Source organism: Cavia porcellus, unplaced genomic scaffold (assembly GCF_034190915.1).
Source record: "Cavia porcellus strain 051 isolate PalLab524CR breed Dunkin Hartley unplaced genomic scaffold, mCavPor4.1 scaffold_5, whole genome shotgun sequence".
NCBI classification, from domain to species: domain Eukaryota; kingdom Metazoa; phylum Chordata; class Mammalia; order Rodentia; family Caviidae; genus Cavia; species Cavia porcellus.
This window is the reverse complement of record NW_026947488.1, coordinates 2769702-2787971: the sequence shown is the minus strand read 5'-3', so window position 1 is coordinate 2787971 and position 18270 is coordinate 2769702. Positions and strand designations below refer to the sequence as shown.

The 18270-nt window shown below is 50.2% G+C and overlaps 1 protein-coding gene across 2 annotated transcripts in view; it reads left to right on the top strand.

Moving 5' to 3' along the window:
• The window catches only part of Cdh4 (cadherin 4), a 467544-nt gene that overhangs the window by 126448 nt on the left and 322826 nt on the right, over nt 1-18270 (top strand). The window lies entirely within an intron of this gene.

Sequence of the window (18270 nt, the reverse complement as noted above, 5' to 3'; positions counted from 1 at the left end):
TTCCATGTGGATACCCAGTTGTTTGTTGAAAGGACTTTCATTTTCATGTTGAATCACCCTGGCAGTTGAGGACGTTTTCAAGTTGAATCACTCTGGCAGTTGTCGAGGACGAGCCGGTGCAGGTGTGACCTGGCCTGTGGCTCTCTGTCCCGTGTGTGTTCCCAGGTGCTGTTCTTCCTACAACGCCACCTGTCCAGATTCCTGTGCCTTTGGCGCAGGTCCTGAAATCTGGCAGTATGAATCACCTGACTTTATTCTTTCTGTAATTGCTTTGGCTCTTCTAGGCTATTTGCATTCTCAAATAAATTTTAAAATCAGCTTGTCAATTTTAGAAAATAAAACCTGCTGGAATTTTGATTGGAATTGTCAAAATCTGTCTTGAAAATCACTTCAGTTGATTCTCAACTGCAGCATGCAGGGCTTTGGGTGTTTGACTCCGTATATTAATTCTATGCCCAGGTAAAGATGAGGCCAGGGAGCCAGGCTAAAGGAGCCGGTAAAGAGGAAAGAAAAGCTGGAGAGCTGGCTTGCTGAGCCGCAGGGCTGTGCCCTCACCAGAAGTGGCTGGCTGCTGTGGCACAGTCCGCCATGGGTGCCCTCTCAGGATGCAGCCTGGCTTTGCTGTGTGGACTCGTGGCCTGAATCTGTGTGCAAAGAATCACTCCAAGTTGACAGATTAAAATACAGTGTAAAGTAGATGACACACGTGACTTAAAGGAATAGAGCCTACTTTGTTTGGTTCATGGCTTCATTCCGTAGTTGGTTAGCCCAAGGCAGACACAGAATTGCAGAAGGGCATGGTGGAGGAAAATGTGCTAAGCCATGACAGTTGGAGAGAGAGAGGGGAGGAGCTTGGGACAAGAGTCCCCTTCTGGGCCACGCCCTCAGTGAGCCTTCCAATCAGGACCCACCTCCTAAGAGCACAGGCAACTACTGAGCTTATCACTGGATGAACCCAGGGAAGAGTACCAAGTCACCTTCCAAACATACAACACTGGGGGTGACATTTTAGATCTAAGGTGTAATCCCTGTGGACACTGCGGGTTTACAGCCAACTTCAATGTGCCTGGCCCTGACACCTTGCCATCCGAGCTGCATTTCTTGCAGTAGCATTGTCAGTACCCTGTCACAACTCCCATGGCCTGTAGGAGGTGCAGTCTCCTTTGGAAGGCCGGTTCTACCTCCAGGACAGAGCATTTTCAGGGGTTTCTGCCCCGTAACAATCCTGCGGCTCCTTCCAGGGCCAGCTATCAAAGGTCAGAGCAGACAGCAGCACAGAGCGCTGACCCACCAGGGAGCTTCCCCTTGGATAACTGCCTAGGTGAGGATTGGCCCCCTGCTCGCACCTGCTAGAGTTTTGCTAAATGATCCTCATTAGATTTTGCATGATCTAATTTAGCCCAGCTTTATAAAGGCATTGTACAAGCTAGTCCCCTCTTCCTGCTATTTGATAGAATAATAGATCCATAGGAGAATTCATTTGCAACTCTAAGCCCCGAGTTAAAGATGTCTCCGGGGATGAACGTGGGTGATTTGTGGAATATTGCGATGCATTTATGAGATAGATTGCACGTCTGTGCGCACCGCAAGGCCCAGATTGAGCTGTATTAGAGGCCTCTGTGTAATCCAGCCCTTCTTGGGGGAGAGCAAACACTTACGGGAGTGCTAAGCATGGAAAGCTGCGTAGAAATTGCTTCCGTGGCTCTGGTCGTGGGAGCGAGTGCCCGCTTCACGTTCGTCTAAGCACATGAGCAAACCTCATGAACACTTAAGTGGCTCACAGGGCCTTTCATTGCAGGTCCCGTCCCACCTCCTTGCTGTCGAATAGGGCCACCAGAAATCACTCCCTTTTGAGTGTGGCAGCAGGCAGACCGCTCCGGGCCGGGCTGGTGAACGGGGCAGGCAGGGTCCAGTGTAGTGTCTGGGGTCCTCAGTGGCCCCTTCACTGGCACCCGTTTCTCCCGCCTCTTCTCTTTCCCTTCCCTGTGTGTGTTGCTGAGCCATTGTCCTTCCCCCTCCGGCTATGGTGTACGGTGGACAAAGCCAATCCCTCGTCCACTCTTTGCTCTTCTTGGCCAGTGCACACTCCTGCCCTGGCCCTCGCAGAGGAAGCTGCGCTGTGGACTGTGGATGCAGCATGCAGGGATCTTCTTGTGAGCCCTTAGAGCTGCGGGACTCTTGATTTAGGTGTCGTAGTAACCGTGACCACTGTATCTAGTGAGCTGTGTAAATCCATGCAGACCACACTATCGCACCCATTTGACAAGAAATTGAGACCACAGGTGTGGCCAAGACGGGCAGCCAGAGGCAGAGGAAGGAGGCTTGGACTCATGGCTGCTTGGGGCTGAGATCTGCGGAAGGGCTCCCCCAAGTGGTCCCCACAGCCCTAACTGGGGCCTGGGCTGAGTGTGTGCACCAGAGAGGAGGCAGGGGCTGGAACCAGATTCAAAGATGCCGGTGGGCAGGGGACAGGAGGGACTTCAGGAATCCTGGCATGGACAGCAGGCAGAGCCATCACTGGGCAGTGGCCCCTGGGTGCCCACTTGCATAGCCTGGGCTGCTCTCACTTCTAAAGGGCAAACAAGGCCTGGACAGGTGGCGTCCACAATTCAGCTCACAAGACAGTCCGCTTCCAGGGGCCGCCTCCACCTCTCTGCTGTCTGATCTGGGATGAGTCCATCCCACAGTCCAGTCAGTGGCAGCTTCCTGGGCCTGCTCCCCCTTTGTGGGTCTCAGCAGGGGAGCCAGGGAGCTGGACTACAGGGGTGGGAGGCAGTCCATGTGCTTTCCCAAGGATTGGCACAGAATTCATGAGTTTCAACAGTGGCCATGAGAATGCCAGCTGCCCTGGTGGTGGGAGTAGCAGAAGCCATGATTTCCTGCCCTCCGAGGCCAGCACACTGTGGCTGCTGCCCACCTTCCCTCACACTCCCTATTGCTGCCTTCTCCCTGTCCCTCCACTGGGCCTTTGCACATGCTGCTCCTTCTGCCTGGAGTGGACTTCATGGCCCAGTCAGTCCTGCTGGTTCCTCAGAACTCACCTCACCTGACCTGTTTGAGGTCAGGACCTCCTGGTCCCTGCTTTGACGAACCTCTGTGGCCCTCCCTACCCCTCCAGTAAGTGCCTTGGTCACACCATGTCCCCCTTGACTGTGGACTGCATCTTACACAGCCACTGTCCTGCAGTTCAGTCCTGATGCTCTGCTTCCATGTCCAGGAAGGTCACCCTCATTCTGACTCCAGGCCCTGCATTCTCTCCATGGCTGGATAATCTGCCAGATGCATCGAGAACTCCCCAAAGGTCTGAACATAGAATGGCAGCTTTACCACAAGGCAGGCTGGCCTGGAGGGAGGACGGAGGCTCTGCCCCTCCTCAGGGTCAGCCCTGTCCCTCCCAGGTGCATCTCTCTGCTCACCACCAGGTAGTCCCTGAGCTTCGGGGTCCAGAGCTCTTTCTGGTCTCCTTCCCCAAGCAGGACTGTGTAGCTCCTTGGCCCTTTGATTAAAACTAATCTGCACCCCCAGCCCCCAGGCCAGGCTGGCTTAGAGTTCCCAGCTTCCAGCAAGTGGTTGGTCTTTTTGGGGACCAGCCCCCATCAAAACCATCTAGAGGCCAACAGTGAATCATCTCATTAACATAACAAAGACACTCCCCTTTCTCAGGAAATTCCAAGGGTGTTTAGGAACCCATGCCAGGAAGAGAGACAGAGACCAAATTCTTTATCTTACAACAGAGGGCCTATTTCTTTCTTGTCTGTTTGGCCCTGTCCTGAGCTCAGCAGGGCAAGGTCCTGCCTGAGGTTGCTCCTCTTGTGTTTTAGCATCCATACAGAATCTACGTGTGTGCATGTGTCCTGATACACACATGCACATGTAGCACACAGGAAGTGCCTTGGTACACTTGTGTCATTATGTGCATGCATGCATACTTCATGGCTGCAGGCATGTGTGTATTCATATGCATTTAAAAATAGACCTTCAGTGTGATTATGCTTTGTATACATGCAGCCCCTTAATACTTCCACGCATGCACATTTAACACATGCGGAGCTCACCTGCACAGTGTCACAGGTTTACACGCGTGCTTGCATACGCACAGTGCCTCTGGCAAGTCCTGGTGCAGAGCCATGCCTCTCTGCCCTGCCAGCCCTTCCCTTCTTGCCCTGTGTGACTGCTTTTCCACCAGGGAAATGGCTTTTTCAGAACCACAGGCCTGTGGGAGAAACCTGTTTGTTTACCTTGATATACTTTTTTCCCTTTTTTAGTGTATGTTATTTTCGCATGGCAAGATGCTTGTTTTCTTTGGAGCGGTGCTTAAAATGATAGCATTTAGCTAAGGAAATAGCAGCCCATCCTCTGTCTGCCATAACACAGCGAAACGCTGGGACTCACTGGAGCACCTCACCTCCCTCTCATGGGCTCAGCATGACCTCAAGCAGGGCACTGATTACTAAATAAGGTATCCAGGCTGCAGTCCTTTCATCACGAGAGTGGCTGTAATCAGAGTTCCAGCCATGTGGGCTTCCTCGCCAGGAGAGAGAATGCTGGCCGGCTGGCTTTTAAAAATAGATCTTCAGGATACTCAGAAAATAAGGAAATACCAGGTTTTCTTTTCTTCTCCAGGTCCAAGGGGCCTCTTGATTTCCACTGTGAAATTTAAGTCTACTGTACTTCATTCGAAAGAAACTAGGTGGATGGGCCCCTTTAAGGATGACTCTATGGCGGCTTAGACCATTTTGCTGGACACCCCACATGACAAATAGAAAGATCTCACTGGGGCTGTGGACACCCCCTTGGCAAAAAGGTGACTTGCAATGATCCCAGAGACACTGGCTGCGTCTAGGTGTGCAGGAGCCCACAGGTGTCCCCTGGGAAGAAGGGCCAAGCAGTGACTTCCCCAGCACCTCCTGAGGCAGCCCTTGTGAGTGGTCTGGATTTGGGAGCACTTTTCTGTCACTCTGCATAAGCCTCATTTACATTTAGCCCAGGAGCTGTGGTTTGCTGGCTCTAAGCTAGCTATGTTCCAAAATTCTGATCCCAAACCAGGAAAATTGCCTATGGGTTCCCTAATTGATGAATCAAAAATTTCCAGTTATGCATTGAATTGAAGGCCAAGTGTCTTGAGAAGACTTTTTTAAAAAAAAAAATATGCTACCATAAAAATAGATAAATCCACCAATACAAAAATGCAGATTCCATGAAGAATTCACATTAGAAACTATGAAAACGCATACCCCGTGCAATTTGAGTCCATTGCTTCTAAAGAAGCCAGGAAGTCTTCTGTAAGTTTTGAGTTTTACAGTGTATGTTTTGTTCTCTCCGAGAGTACCTCATAAATCAATTGGACACGTTTTGCTATAAAAGAAATATTTTGTATGTGAAGTGCCTTCTTCAAGATGTTTCTCTTTTATCAGGGCTTTGTAAAAGGACAGAGTGACACGTGGGTATAATTGGTTGGCCAAATCCTTAACTGTGCGGTGTCGGGTATCTGCTTATACAAAACTTACTGGAGCATCAGAAATTCATTGTGTGGGTCGGGTGGGGCAAGCAGCCCTGAAAGCCGAACAGATGAGAAAGGACACTCCGCACTTTACACTGTAGCAACACTGCTACCCTGTATTGATGAGATGATGGGATTAAAATATCCACAAACTCATTATTGGCAAGAAATAGGCCCTGCCTTCTTATTAAGTCCAGAATCTGCCAGAAAACCAAGGGGAGAGGCCCGGTTCACTTTTCTGGGCCCCTAACAGGTGGTGAAAATTAATCAAAAGGCTTAACTCATTTAAGAGCATCAAAGTGAAGGGAAAGCCCCTACTGTTATTTATGTATGACGACCCCTTGGGGAGAGCATCTCGGAGCCCCTTTTATTTTCCTTCAACTGGGCATCTGTCTCGCATGTTCAGTGTTCTGACTGAACACATTTTTAACTTTTAAAGGATTGTCTCAACTGAAAAATAGTTTGACTTCTTGTCAGAGTGGTCAAAACAGTTCCAGTGTGCCTGATGCTGTGAGATTGAAAGATGCTGGCCTGGCTTTTAAAAATAAGCACCTGATAAGAGTGGTGAAGGGTGCACGGCGGTGCCTGACCCAGAGTCACGGACCCTCAGAGGGGACAGCAGCGGAGGCTCCTGCCTCTGTGGTCCCGGGGTCGCCCACTCTCGAGGTCTCTCACACACTTCCACTCAGGGAGTGCTGGAGGCTGGAGCAACCCCAAGCCTGTCCTAGCCTGCCAAGAGGGTCCCTTTTGTGTCTAAGATGGCGCCTATCTGTGACCAGCAGTGGACTCTGGCCATCAGCTTGGAGGTACGCTGACACTGTAAGTTGGCCCTGGCTCAAGCTTCTCATACCGTGAAGCCTGGCTTCTGAGTGGGGGGTTCTCCCTAAAGGGGACATTCCAAGTGTCTTGTGTGGAAGCTGGACACTCCGGAGACCCGTCTTGGAGAACGAGAACTCACTGTTGACCAGAGCAGCACCGGCCAGTCTAGTGCACAGGGTGTCCATTGGTATCACTCCTAAGAGAGAAGCAGCCTGCACCGACAGAAGGCAGAACGCCAGGGCATCCTCGGAACCGGGCTCAGGGGCAGTTGTCGGGGAAATGAAGGGCAGTGTGTGCACACTAGTCCTAAACTGAATTCCACTCAAGCATGCCTCTCTGTTGAGGTCCATTCTGCTGAATACACTGTCCCCTAGGTCAGTCTTCGCAGCTTGTGCTGTTCCATACCCCCTATGTCACATCCCAGAGCTGAGGCATGTTCATTGCAAAGTGACCACACGCACAAGGCTCCGTGAAGATGATGAGACCACTGCTGGGAAGACACGAGGGTCACAGCCACAGCGATGGACCAGGAGTCGCCTCCACTGGATACTCACTGCAGAGGCCAAAACAGCTCAGCCAGTAGAGATGCATATTCCTCAAAAGAGGATTACCGAAATGGAAACCCAGAAAGGAGACACCTGTAGGAAGCTCATGAAATTTTTACCTACTTTTTGCAAATAATCACTCTGCGGTAGGACTCTGTAAAGCCTAGGAGAAGAGTCGTGCTCCTGGCTATCATGTGCTTTTCCTGGCAGGCTACCCCAAAAGAAACAGCAAAGTCATCTTTCACTGTATAAAAAGAGCGTTTGGTTCAAATTATCCAAAAATGCATTAAGAATAAAACAGCATGCACCTGTTTTAAATAAATGTCAGGGTTTTTTTTAGATACGAAACACTGAGTGAGTATTGTCTGCAGTATTTGCTATAATGTTCTAACCCAAGGTATTTTGTCCCAGCAATGGACAAGTGACTACCAGGGTCTTTCTGAAAGTTTGGGTGGCTCAGTAGAAGGGTTTTGCAAACACCGACCCGAGTGACAAGGGCAGGGATTCTAGCCCTCACCTCCACCATCAGATGGCAACCTCAAGGGACAAGGGTGTGGTTGTCCCAGGCAGGACCCCTAGTGCTCCTTGCTGTCACACCTCCTCCATGAGGAATGAGGAAAAGGTCCAGTCTCCATGTCAGGGGATTCAATGCCACTGTGTACAGGACAGTAGGTTCTGGAAGGAGGTATTTATTGGAAAGAGCAGAGGTCAGCAAGTCTGCACGCAAATTGCTTTCATGAAAGGTATAGGAACATGCGGCACAGAGACTTTGGGTCTGAATAGAAGTTTCTGTTGAGTTCCAGTGTAACTTCAAAGACATTTCCTATCTGGGGCTTCAATCTTGGGGTGCAAAAGACTCAGTCCTTCACACATTTCAGAGCAGAGAGTGGCATCTCTGCATATCCAGGCCCTTGCCATGTGACAGGCTTCCCCAGGGCTCCTGGAACGGCAGACTTGAGATGTAACCTTGGAGCCCCAGCCTGGTTGCTGTCTTGCCCAGAAGGGACCCACAGTGCTCATTCTGTGAAGAGTAAAAAGAGACAGGGCTGGATTTTAGAGTTAGGATTTCAGCAGCAAAGGAAGCATCAGACCGGTCCCCTGAGTTTACACTATTTAGGCAGAGTGACTGGGCACGGACCAAATAGCCAGTCCAGGAAGATGTGGGTGAGGCCAGAGATCGCTGGCAGTTTGTTGATATCACTGATCACACCTTTCCCAGTGGAGAGAAACCGCCTTCACCTGCTGCCTTTGCACCATCTAGTCCTGCTGTGGACTGTTTGTCTCTCCAAAGTCCACGTGTTGACACCCAGCCACCAAAGGGTGATATTAGGAGTTGGGCCTTTTTGGGGTGTTTAGGTCATGAGGGCTCCACCCTGGTGCATGGGATTAGGAAAGAGACTAATCCCGTGACTTAGCCTCTCCACCACGTGAGGACGTGCAAGCAAGCCCAGGCTCTGCAGTGTACCTGTACCTTCTTGGATTTTCAGCCTCTGGAACCATGGCAGCTTGCATGTTATGCAGTCTAAGAGTTTTGTTTTGTTTTGTTTTCTGTAGCAGCAAGGATGGACTAGGAAAGTTGCATAAGAAGAAGAGGGCAGGGTTGGGTTGTTCAGTTTGCCACATATTAATCAGGTCCCTTGCATTCAGCTTTAGAAAAACTCGTGCCCTGGTGAGGGAGAAGTTATCACAAGACTTCTAATCCTGCACGTCTGTGTGCGTGGGCTCCTTGCAAAAGACAATAACAAGCGTGAAGCTGATCCGTGCTCGCAGACCACCTAGACAGAAAGGCAGCGTGAGCCTCCAGAACAGTTATTACTATTTTAAATGCTTCTATTTAGCGTGATGGATTGTATCAGTCTTTGCTAAATTGAGCACATAAAGGAGGATTTATTCAAGATGTGTTTAAGGAGAGTTAGTGTGCTCTTCATAAACCGCAGTGCAGGGAAGGCTCGTTCCTGCCGGCATGAGAGCCGCCGTGTGTGCTCCCGGAGTGCTGTTCCTGTGGCTAGAGAGAGCTGTGCTCTGCCGTGGACGCCTCCGGGTGCTTCACCTTCAGCCTCTGCAGCTAAGCAAACACTGCTATTGTCAGGTCATCCACTTCTGCACCTTCCTGTGCTCCTCATCCTGCTGTGAAAATGCTTATGTTTAAAAAAATAGAACAGATTTCAAGATTCCAACAGAAGGAACACAGAACCAGCCACCCGCGGGAGCAGAAGTGGCATTTCCGAGTGTCCTGGCAGCTGGCAGTCTCCAGCCTTCACTTTAGGGTTGTGCGTTAAGCACCCCTAAGCTGTCTGTAATTGTGGCAAGAGTGTGTGTTACGGAAAATAAATGCGCCACGGTGGACATTAACCTGTGCTCGGGAGCCTCATTGCTTTCAGTGACTTCCAGAGAGAAGAAAGTGTGTGGAAGGGTAGATTCACCGGTGCAGCTCCCAGAGGAAATGAAGAGTCAAAAGTTTAACCCTCCTTTTGCCAACCGAGATACTTCGCGGGAATGCATTTCTCTAGTTGGACCACAGACCGCTGTACCCTGATGGCCTCCACCTCGGCACTGTTGGGGTCAGAGTTGTCCTCTGTGCACTGCCGTGCGTTCAGCAGTGTCCCTGGGCTCCCACCACGAAAGGACTGGAAGGATACCCCTTCCTTTGTCCTCTCCCCACCGCAGATGTTACTAAACCTCTGCAGGGGGCCGAAACAGCACACGTGGAGGAACTTGGCCTCAGATGCTTTTCCTGATTGCTTGTTTTTTAAATGCGCTGCTTCATGGCAAAACCCCAGGCCCCCACCTGTGTGAAAAGCACTTGCTTTCCCTGGGGGGCCTGGACATTGAGTGTCACTTCTGCCCCCTCCCTTGCCCCAGCACCATCGATGCTGTCTAAGCGGTGCGGTAAATATTCCCGAGCCCGCCTTGTTATGCCAGAGTCATTTGGAAATCAGCTTTGAGACGTGGCTGCTATTTTAGGGATCATCACACATCATGTGCTGTTTGGTGTCAAACCCAGCCGCGGTTACTTAACACTGATTAATAAATGGCAGGTTGTCAGCGGGGCTGTGAAGACGCTTCAAGGAGCCATTGTTCTTTCAAATTAAAACATTTAAACATTTAAATCCAGGGCTGGTTCTGGGGCTCCCTCTAATTATTCCTTTTGTCTTAGCATACCTTTCTTCCCCTGATGGCACAGCTGTCATGCCAGGCATACCTGGAGTCACACACATGGCAGCCTTTTCCTATTAACTGCCCTTGTTTTCTTGAGGAGAGCTGGGTGCCACTGGAACAGATATTAATTTCGAAAGAAGCCTGCTGCCTTGGTTATTATTGTATATTATTGTATATTATTGTATATTATTGTATATTATTGTATCTGAGGACAACAACTCTCTTGATTTACATCACAGACAGCACCTGCAGGACGGGGTCTGGCCTGGCTGTGTGGCTGTCTGTGTCTGTGTGTATCTCTCTTTGTGTAGTTGTGTACTTCTGTGTATCTCTGTGCTAGTATGCATCTGTGTGTATCTGTGCATTTGTAAGTCTGTGTTCCTGTGTATCTGTGTGTGTTGGTGTGTATCTGTGTGTGTGCACACGTGTGTCAGAGCATTCTTTTCTTCCCTTCCTGGTGTGGGGGATACCACTCCCTTTCCTCTCCATTCCTTCCCCTTCCTGATGTGAGAAACACAGCCTGATTCTGGCCGTCTCTGGCAATAGGGATGCATCCAAAACTGTCATGAGCTCTGGAGTCACAGGGGCTGGGGGACCCAGTGAGACAGCGAGCAGGAGACCAGCAACTGTGGAAGTTCAGACAAGACCTGACCTGGTCCAGCCTCGATGTGCCTCGGAACCCTCAGTTTGGACCTTGGGTCAGCTCCATGCAGGGAACAGCATTATATGGCCAGGGCCTGTCTGCAACAGAGGTGTCCAGTTGACAAGACAGAGTTACGAGCTGACACTCCCTTCAGAGTCAGTGGCAGTACACGCATGCTGAGAGCAAACCCAGCAAGGGTGCAAAGGGCACGGGAGTGCTGGTCACAAGAAGGGCTGGTGTTGGGGAGAACAAGACACGGCTCAGACCCAGTCCACACAAGGCTGCCACCCCCTCTTCCTCCGAGTCATTCTGGACTAAGGGACACCGCTCTTACTGTTGGCTCCAGAGATGCTGCTTTCTCAGCACCCTGAGGCCCCACTAGGTCATGTTCATGTTCTATTTATCAGGGCTCTCAGTTAAGCAAGTTTTTTAAAAAGGAAGGAAAGCAAGTGAGTCACGATGCAACACTAAAATCACAAAATGCAGGATGTTGCCGTGAACCAGGCTCCGTTGTCCCCGGATCTGGTCCTGCAGCCACAGTGCTGCTGGCCGGCCCCGCCACACCAGCCTGTCCTGTGAGAACACGGCGGGAGCAGGGCTGTGGCCCGTTAGTGCCTTGCTTCCCGTGTTCGTCCTCACTGCTGAGGAAGGAGTCTGCAGCCACACACGCAGCTTCCTTTTCCTCTAGACCTCCAGCCCCAGAGCACGTCCCTCCCACGGATGATCCAGGATGGGTCATGATCCTCGCGGCCGACAGGGCAGCATGGAACTGAGGAACTGCAGGCCACTTGTCCAATGTGACGGTGCCTAGGGCCACTTTAAGAAAGACAGCTAAAAGGGAAAGATGACAAAAGCTGGAGCTTTTTTTAAAGGAAATGATGTGGTTTATATTCCTCCACTTAAGGATGATTCTAGTATAAACAGTGTTGGGGTTTTTTAAACTAGAAGAGTTATTTTCATAGCCAACACAATTAATCAGCTATTCATACGATGTTGTGTCCACCCAGAAAGGTCCGAATGGTGAGTGTCCATGTGACGGGTGTTTTACAGCTCCCTGTCCACTCACAGGGAAGAAGGAAAACCTGGCACCCGCGGGGCACCCTTGGCCAGACAGTAATTTGAAATGCATTCATTAGGCCAAACAGCCAGCTGCTGTTTTCCTGTAAAACTGATTTCCATAAATTTACCTTGGTTTCAATTATAGACTTAAAAATAAGTAGGAAGGCAAGCTTTAATGTTATGTAAATAAATATTTGATTAATTGCATTGCCTACAAAAATTGCTTTTCCAGAAAGAAAGCCTTTACATTTTGATCAGACTCATATTTTAAATTGAAGCCATTTTAAACCGAATCAGGAGCCACACTTTTAAACAGATATTTTTTATTCCACTGGTCTTGCTCCTGCTGTTGTGACTCATTGAGCACTTCTAGCAACACCAGTCTCCCCTCAGGGGCTTCCTTGCCCTTTGCTCCTCCTTGTCTTGAAAAGTTAACGGGAACCCATCTGCAGTATGAAAGATGGCCCTAAGGAGAGCGTGCATGTGTGTTTCACACACTGCCGATCACTTTCCTTGAGATTGATTCTCAGGGCTTGTCTTGGTTATTTTTCTCTCATTGCTGAGACAAAATACCTGATGCCCAAAATGAAGGAAGGAAAGGTTTGTTTAGCGCACAGTTTGTAGAGGTTTCTGTCCGTAATCAGCTGGCTCCAGGGCAGGGTGACCTGGCTGAGGGGCAGCTATTAAAATGGTGGCCGCAAGTGACAAGAGCAAACGGTAAAAAGAACAAAGTGCACCTCTTTCCCTCCCCTATATTGTTTACTGGCTGCACACCCCTAGGCAGGTGCAGCACTCCCACTGCCAAGCCCAACGCTAGACAATGAACCAATCACAAATGTTAGATTCCACTACTTCCGTGACTGCATGAGGCTTGGGGGGCCACCCGAACATAGCCCATTACAGGCCTGAAGGATCAAGATGTTTTTCAAGGGATTGTCCAGCTGCCCTCCATTCATGAGCTTGTATAAATTGAAAGTCAGCTCACCCCAACTCTGTGTGTGTGTGTGTGTGTGTGTGTGTGTGTGTGCATTTATACATAGACATTAGTAAATGTATTCCTTTTGGCCAATTTGCTGTGGGGAGCAGTCCTAAAGTTCCATGTGTCGTATTATTAAAACTAAACTTCACCTTCTTCTCCTCCTTTGGCCCTTTGCTTTGTCCTCCTCTGCAGTCGCTTTGGTTTGCCCTGTTTCATTTGTCCCACTTCCTTTCCCTGGAGTCCCGCCTTCCGCTCTGTGAATCTCTGCAGGAAGTCCGCCCTGCTCTGTGCTGACCCCTTGCCTGCCTACTCTGGCAACCCTCCACCAGGCATTTCTGGGGTGACGGGCACTTGGGGCTCCCTGGGTTTTGGAGTCTTGATCTCAGCCCGCCTGTCCTCTGGCTGGCCCTTCCCTGCATTTCTCTCTGAGGCGGCTCCTGTTTGCCGAGCTTCCCACTCGCTACCCCTCTGTTTTCTCCCGCTCTGCCTCCTCCTTCCTTCGTGCTCTTGACACGCTAAGAGGGAGCTTCCTTTTTTGGATCCCGCAAGCTTCTCTCTCGCTCCCCCTGTCAGCGCGTGTCTGTCTTCTCTCTTTCTCTGGGGCCCGAATTTCCATATCTGATCCACTAGAAGTGAACCGCCCAGCCCAGCAGGTCTGCACACTCGCTTACACGCAGGCTGTGCCCGAGACCTCTGCCCTCGGCCCATGACCCAGGACCCACACCAGGCACTTCCCACCCGCCACCTGGCAGCGGGCTCTTTCATAGTTTCCCTAAGAGATTTATATTAAATGAACCTACACTCGCCCAACCAAAATGGCACCAAGTGACTGTTTTATAAGCAGAATATAGAAATTCATGGGGAAAACAGCCTCGGAATGTGGGGTGCTTGGAATGGTTGCTCCTCCCGCCCAGCGCTGTGGTTAATCACACATCTCGCGGCCAGCGCCTCTAATCTCCTCCACACCACAGTGTGCCTTTTATTTCCATTTGCGTTGAGTTTGTAAAATAAACACGCACGGTGTCTTCCTGGAAGATAATGGGTATCTCGGAAAGGACAAAGGCGACTCGGATGTAGCCGCTCTGTGCCGTGATGGGCAGGAGAGGAATTTCACGTACTGCTTTATCGCCGTTCTGGTGGTAAGGAGCGACTTAAATAGACCTCGCCTCAGAAGGCATAATTGCGTGCAGCCTTGTTCTGATGAACTTTTCCTCGCGTGGATGTGCGGTTCTGTATAATGAATACACAAACAGGCACCGGCGCACCAGCGGCTTTCTTTTTGATCTCTGAAAAGGCTATTCTTTCTCTGTTTTTAGGCCAATTCTTCAAGTTTAGTGATGGAGAAACAGCAATAACAATAACAACAGCAGCCCAGGAAAATAAAACAAAATCAAAAAGCCCTGAAATATTTAAATTTTCATTAGGAAAACAGCTGCAGCGACTTGATTGTGCAGCAGGTCACATCTCGGGGCTGCCAGGTCCTGAGTGCACGGCTTTGGGCTGCCACTTTTTCAAACCAGGATTCTCATTAACTTCAGTTTCTCCCCACGGCCTCCCGGGAGGCAGCTGGCAGTTGGGGTGGCACCTGCCCACCGCAGCGGGCTGTACCAGGGGATTCCAAACTTAATTTCTGCTGCTTTAAGGGCACTGCTGCCAGGAAGCCTGGTGTTTTTGACCCAAGCCAAGGCCGTCCTCCGAGGCTTTGCATTCACCTCTGCTGGGGACAGGGACCTTGGAACAAAGGTCAGTGTGTACGGCCAGGCCCGCTGCCACCAGACCCAAGAAAAGGGGAAATTAAAGCATTCATTTGCATCTTCTCCTATTCTCCGGTTCTGCGCAAATCTGCCTCTCCAGGGTCACAGCCGCTCTCTGCTCCCCAAGTCCCTCTGCTAATAAGGTCTGTCTGTCCCAGCCTTTAAGCCTCATGCCACAGCAGGTGACGTGCGGTCCTTGCTGAATGAATGCATGCACTGTTTTTGCTCACATAGTAATTTCAGTCTCCTAATAGGGTAGGGAGAGAATAGAGTAAAAGAAAAGACCTCCACAACTTCTATTGCTTTGGAAAAAATATTTTAATGGGAGTATATATTGATAGTAGGAAACGTTAATAAGTATAGGTAAGGATCAATGCAAAGTCACCACCATTAATGATTTACAGATAGCTTTTCTGGCATTTCTTGTTAAATCCACAAAGCGAAATTATGCCAGTTAATTTTCCCCCTCAGCTTACCTATCTGCCGTGGCTGTTTCCCCTGCTATGTGGAATTTTCTGCACCCTGTTTAAGAGCCGCATAAATTCCCCATGTTCCATGGCAGCTCATAAGACTGATTTTCACAACCAATTTCAGGACGAGAGCTTTGCTCCGTCTCTGCCTCCACTCAAGGGGAAAAGGCATTTCTGCACATGCTGCTCAGCGACACCAGCTCAATTCCTCTGGTTCTGTTCGGGGGGGGGGGGGGCTGGGCCCTGCACCAGTGCCTGAGCCTGAGCCAAATCCTCATTCAGGGAGGGAGTCCAGGGTTCGGTCACTTGTCCGTGGCTAACTGTGATGGCCACAAGCGTCCCAGTGGCTTGCTCAGGACATTTTTAATGCCTTTCTGTTTCTGTATATATGTGTCTATGCAAGTCTTTTGACACTGTCGCTTATGACCCATCTTCTTAGGACCGTGCTCCAGAACTCACCTTGTGAGTTCCAGGCTTGGCCATGCTCAGCCATTTGAGGATTGGGCAAGTGACAACTTCTAGGGAGGCTAAATGAAAGCTTCACACACGGACTTCAGTCGAGATGTGCGGTGACCACTGCAATGTCAAAGCCAGAGTTCAGTGTTCTCCCAGCTGTCCTCCTCTCGATGTTTAAGTCTGTTCTCATCACACAGGGGCTTTCCACTGAGCCCTAACCTCCAAAATACAAACCCTAGTGCCTTCACCACACAGAGATTTCTCAAGGAAGGCGCTGGCTGCAAAAGACCCTGTCTGTACTTGTATGATCAGTTGTGTGGCTGTATCTGAGATTATGTCTGCGCATTACTATTCAGGTCCCTTATCATTGACCCAAGCCAAGAGGGACCATGCTTGAGGGGCAGTAGACATTGATCTCTGGAGCAGTGGTCTCAGGACTGACCAAGCCCCTGTGTGCCTCTGACTGATTGCAGATCTTCCTGTCTCCTCCTGTGCTCCCTGAACCTTGGAGTGGACTCCTCTCTACACTCACCCACTGTTTTGACAATGTGGCTACCACCCAGCAGTGTGCTACATTAGTCCTGGTGCTGTGGACCCACTCTGCGAAGACCTTGTGACAGCCCAGCGCCATCTGTTTACTTCAATCCTGTGCAGCCCCCTGGGGAGAAATCCCACTGAATAGTTGGTCTTTGGCTTCACAGAGAGAAGGCCTGGAGTAGCCAGCAGAGACAAAGGTGCTCAGAACAGGGGTGAGTGCTCCAGCTAGGCTCCTGCACCTAGACAGGTGACCTGTCCGGCAGGAGGCAAGGCCATGAGAACGGACAGAGGAGAGTGTTATGAGCTTTCTAGAAAGCAGGTCTAACCCAGCACAGCCTGAGGTGCCCTGGGATGTATCTGTGGGCTCCTGCAGCGTCTTCATCAGGCCATTCTGGGTCTTCTCCCTGTAACAGTTGAAGGATTTCACATCTCCCTCCTCCCTTTCGGCAGTTTGAGTGGTCAGGGACTTCCGTAGTAGTATCTACTGCACTTAGAAGGTGAGCAAGAGCTTGGGGTCCACTGTCCACAGGCTCCCCCTTTACCTAGGCATCGGCTGCGCTGGTCCCTTATGCATGCTGTGCCTGCAGGGTTTCAGTCTCTATCCACAGCTGCTTATGCCTCTTCCGGTCTGCCAGGCCCTGCTTTAGGGGGAAAGATCCCTTTCCTGTTCTGCAACTGGGGAACGGGGGCGGTGATGCTTCGTACAACATCCTTGAGAGGCTGCTGGGACAAGCCGAGCGCAGCTCTGGCCCTGTTTTCTAGTCTGTCTGTACTCAGTGCAGTAGCTGCATCAGTGCCTCCGAGCAGGAGACCCTGGGCCTGGGACATGGCACCCGTGAGAGAAGATGTGACCTTGGCCTGTACAGGGCTGAGGCCCAAAGAGGCAGAGCAGGACCCCAAGGCAGCTGCTTCGCTCCATCAGTGAAAATACCAACAACTGACCCGGGAATGTTGCCGCCCCGGTGCCACGTTCTCGGTTGGCATGTGGAATACACATGGCAGTGTTGTGCTCACCCCTCTCAGGACAGGAAGCAGAGGGTGAAGACACCGGTCTGCTTCCCAAGGTTCTGCAGTGAGGGTGAGGCACAGTGCAGGTCTGGGAGGCCAAGGATTTCAAATGCACGGTGTTTCCACGCTGCCCATGTGCTGAGACCAGGAGACCCTCAGTCACAGACCACGTGTTAAGATGGTTCCCAAAGCCCCAGCCCGCAGGCCTTGAGCCCAGAGGGGAAGGGCGACCATTCCCACCCAGACGTCCTCTCATTTAAGGGTGTTCAGATAACTTAGGGAGAAGCTATTCGAAAATTAATTATCCAGATAATTGCCTAACACTTAACTCATTTCGTAGAATGTAAGCATTCTGACTGTCAATTGTCAGTCTGACACACACTCGGTCTGCGTCCTTCTGGAAGCAGCCTTGACCTCCTGGGGAGCCGAGCACCTCTTTTCTTTGCACTTGTGGGGTGGCTGATTGTTAATCACAGGAATTGGCCAGCACACTCTCAGGCTGTGTGGAGGAATCACGTGGCTGTCGAAACGCCGTTCTTGTGTCATACCAAAGTGGCCTCATGTCGTCTTTCCTGTCTGAGCCCACAAAGAGGCAGGCAGATTTACATGTTGAGTTCTAGGCATCTTTGGAATTTATCTCATGTGTTAGGAAATTATAGGTGATGATGCCTGATTCCGCTGGCCTGTAATGGAGCTCAGTCTCTCGTTTAAGGATTTCCTTACACTACTTGATGGAAAAGAAAAGCCAACCTTAAGTAGCTTTGTGTGTGTAGTTTGCTTTCTGAAAAGACTGCTAATCCTAGGGGGAATTTATGTAAAAGCATTCAGCCCCTGCAGAATAGTCAAGGTTTCCATATTTATCAAATGCAGTCTTCTTGTGTGAATAATGCATTCCAGGCCGGGCTCTGTAAATGGCCTCAGTTAATGAATTTCAGAGGTAGAGATGGTCGTTGAAGCATCTTATTTGGTAGGCTTGCCATTTAAGTTCTGTTATTTATTCTGTTTTCAAATGTTCACAATCGTAGAGATTTCTAACGTTTTGTACAGAAGTAACACAGGGAAAGCAAGACAAATGTCATCTGCTTATTTTCCCCACCATGCTTGGGCGATGTTCTTTAGACTTGCAGAGGCTTCGTGGTTCCCACAGTCTTTGCAGGTGAAACGGGAGGACAGCCCAGGTCGGTACTGCCCAGGGCAGCAGCAGGAAGGGAAATGAGTGACATTTATTCTGCGTCTTACCTTTCCCCGTCCTCCCTCCTCCCCACAGCCCGAAGGTCTAACTGATAATGACACACATGAGAAAAAGCAGAGCTGGCATTTAATCTTGCAACTTCTTAAAAG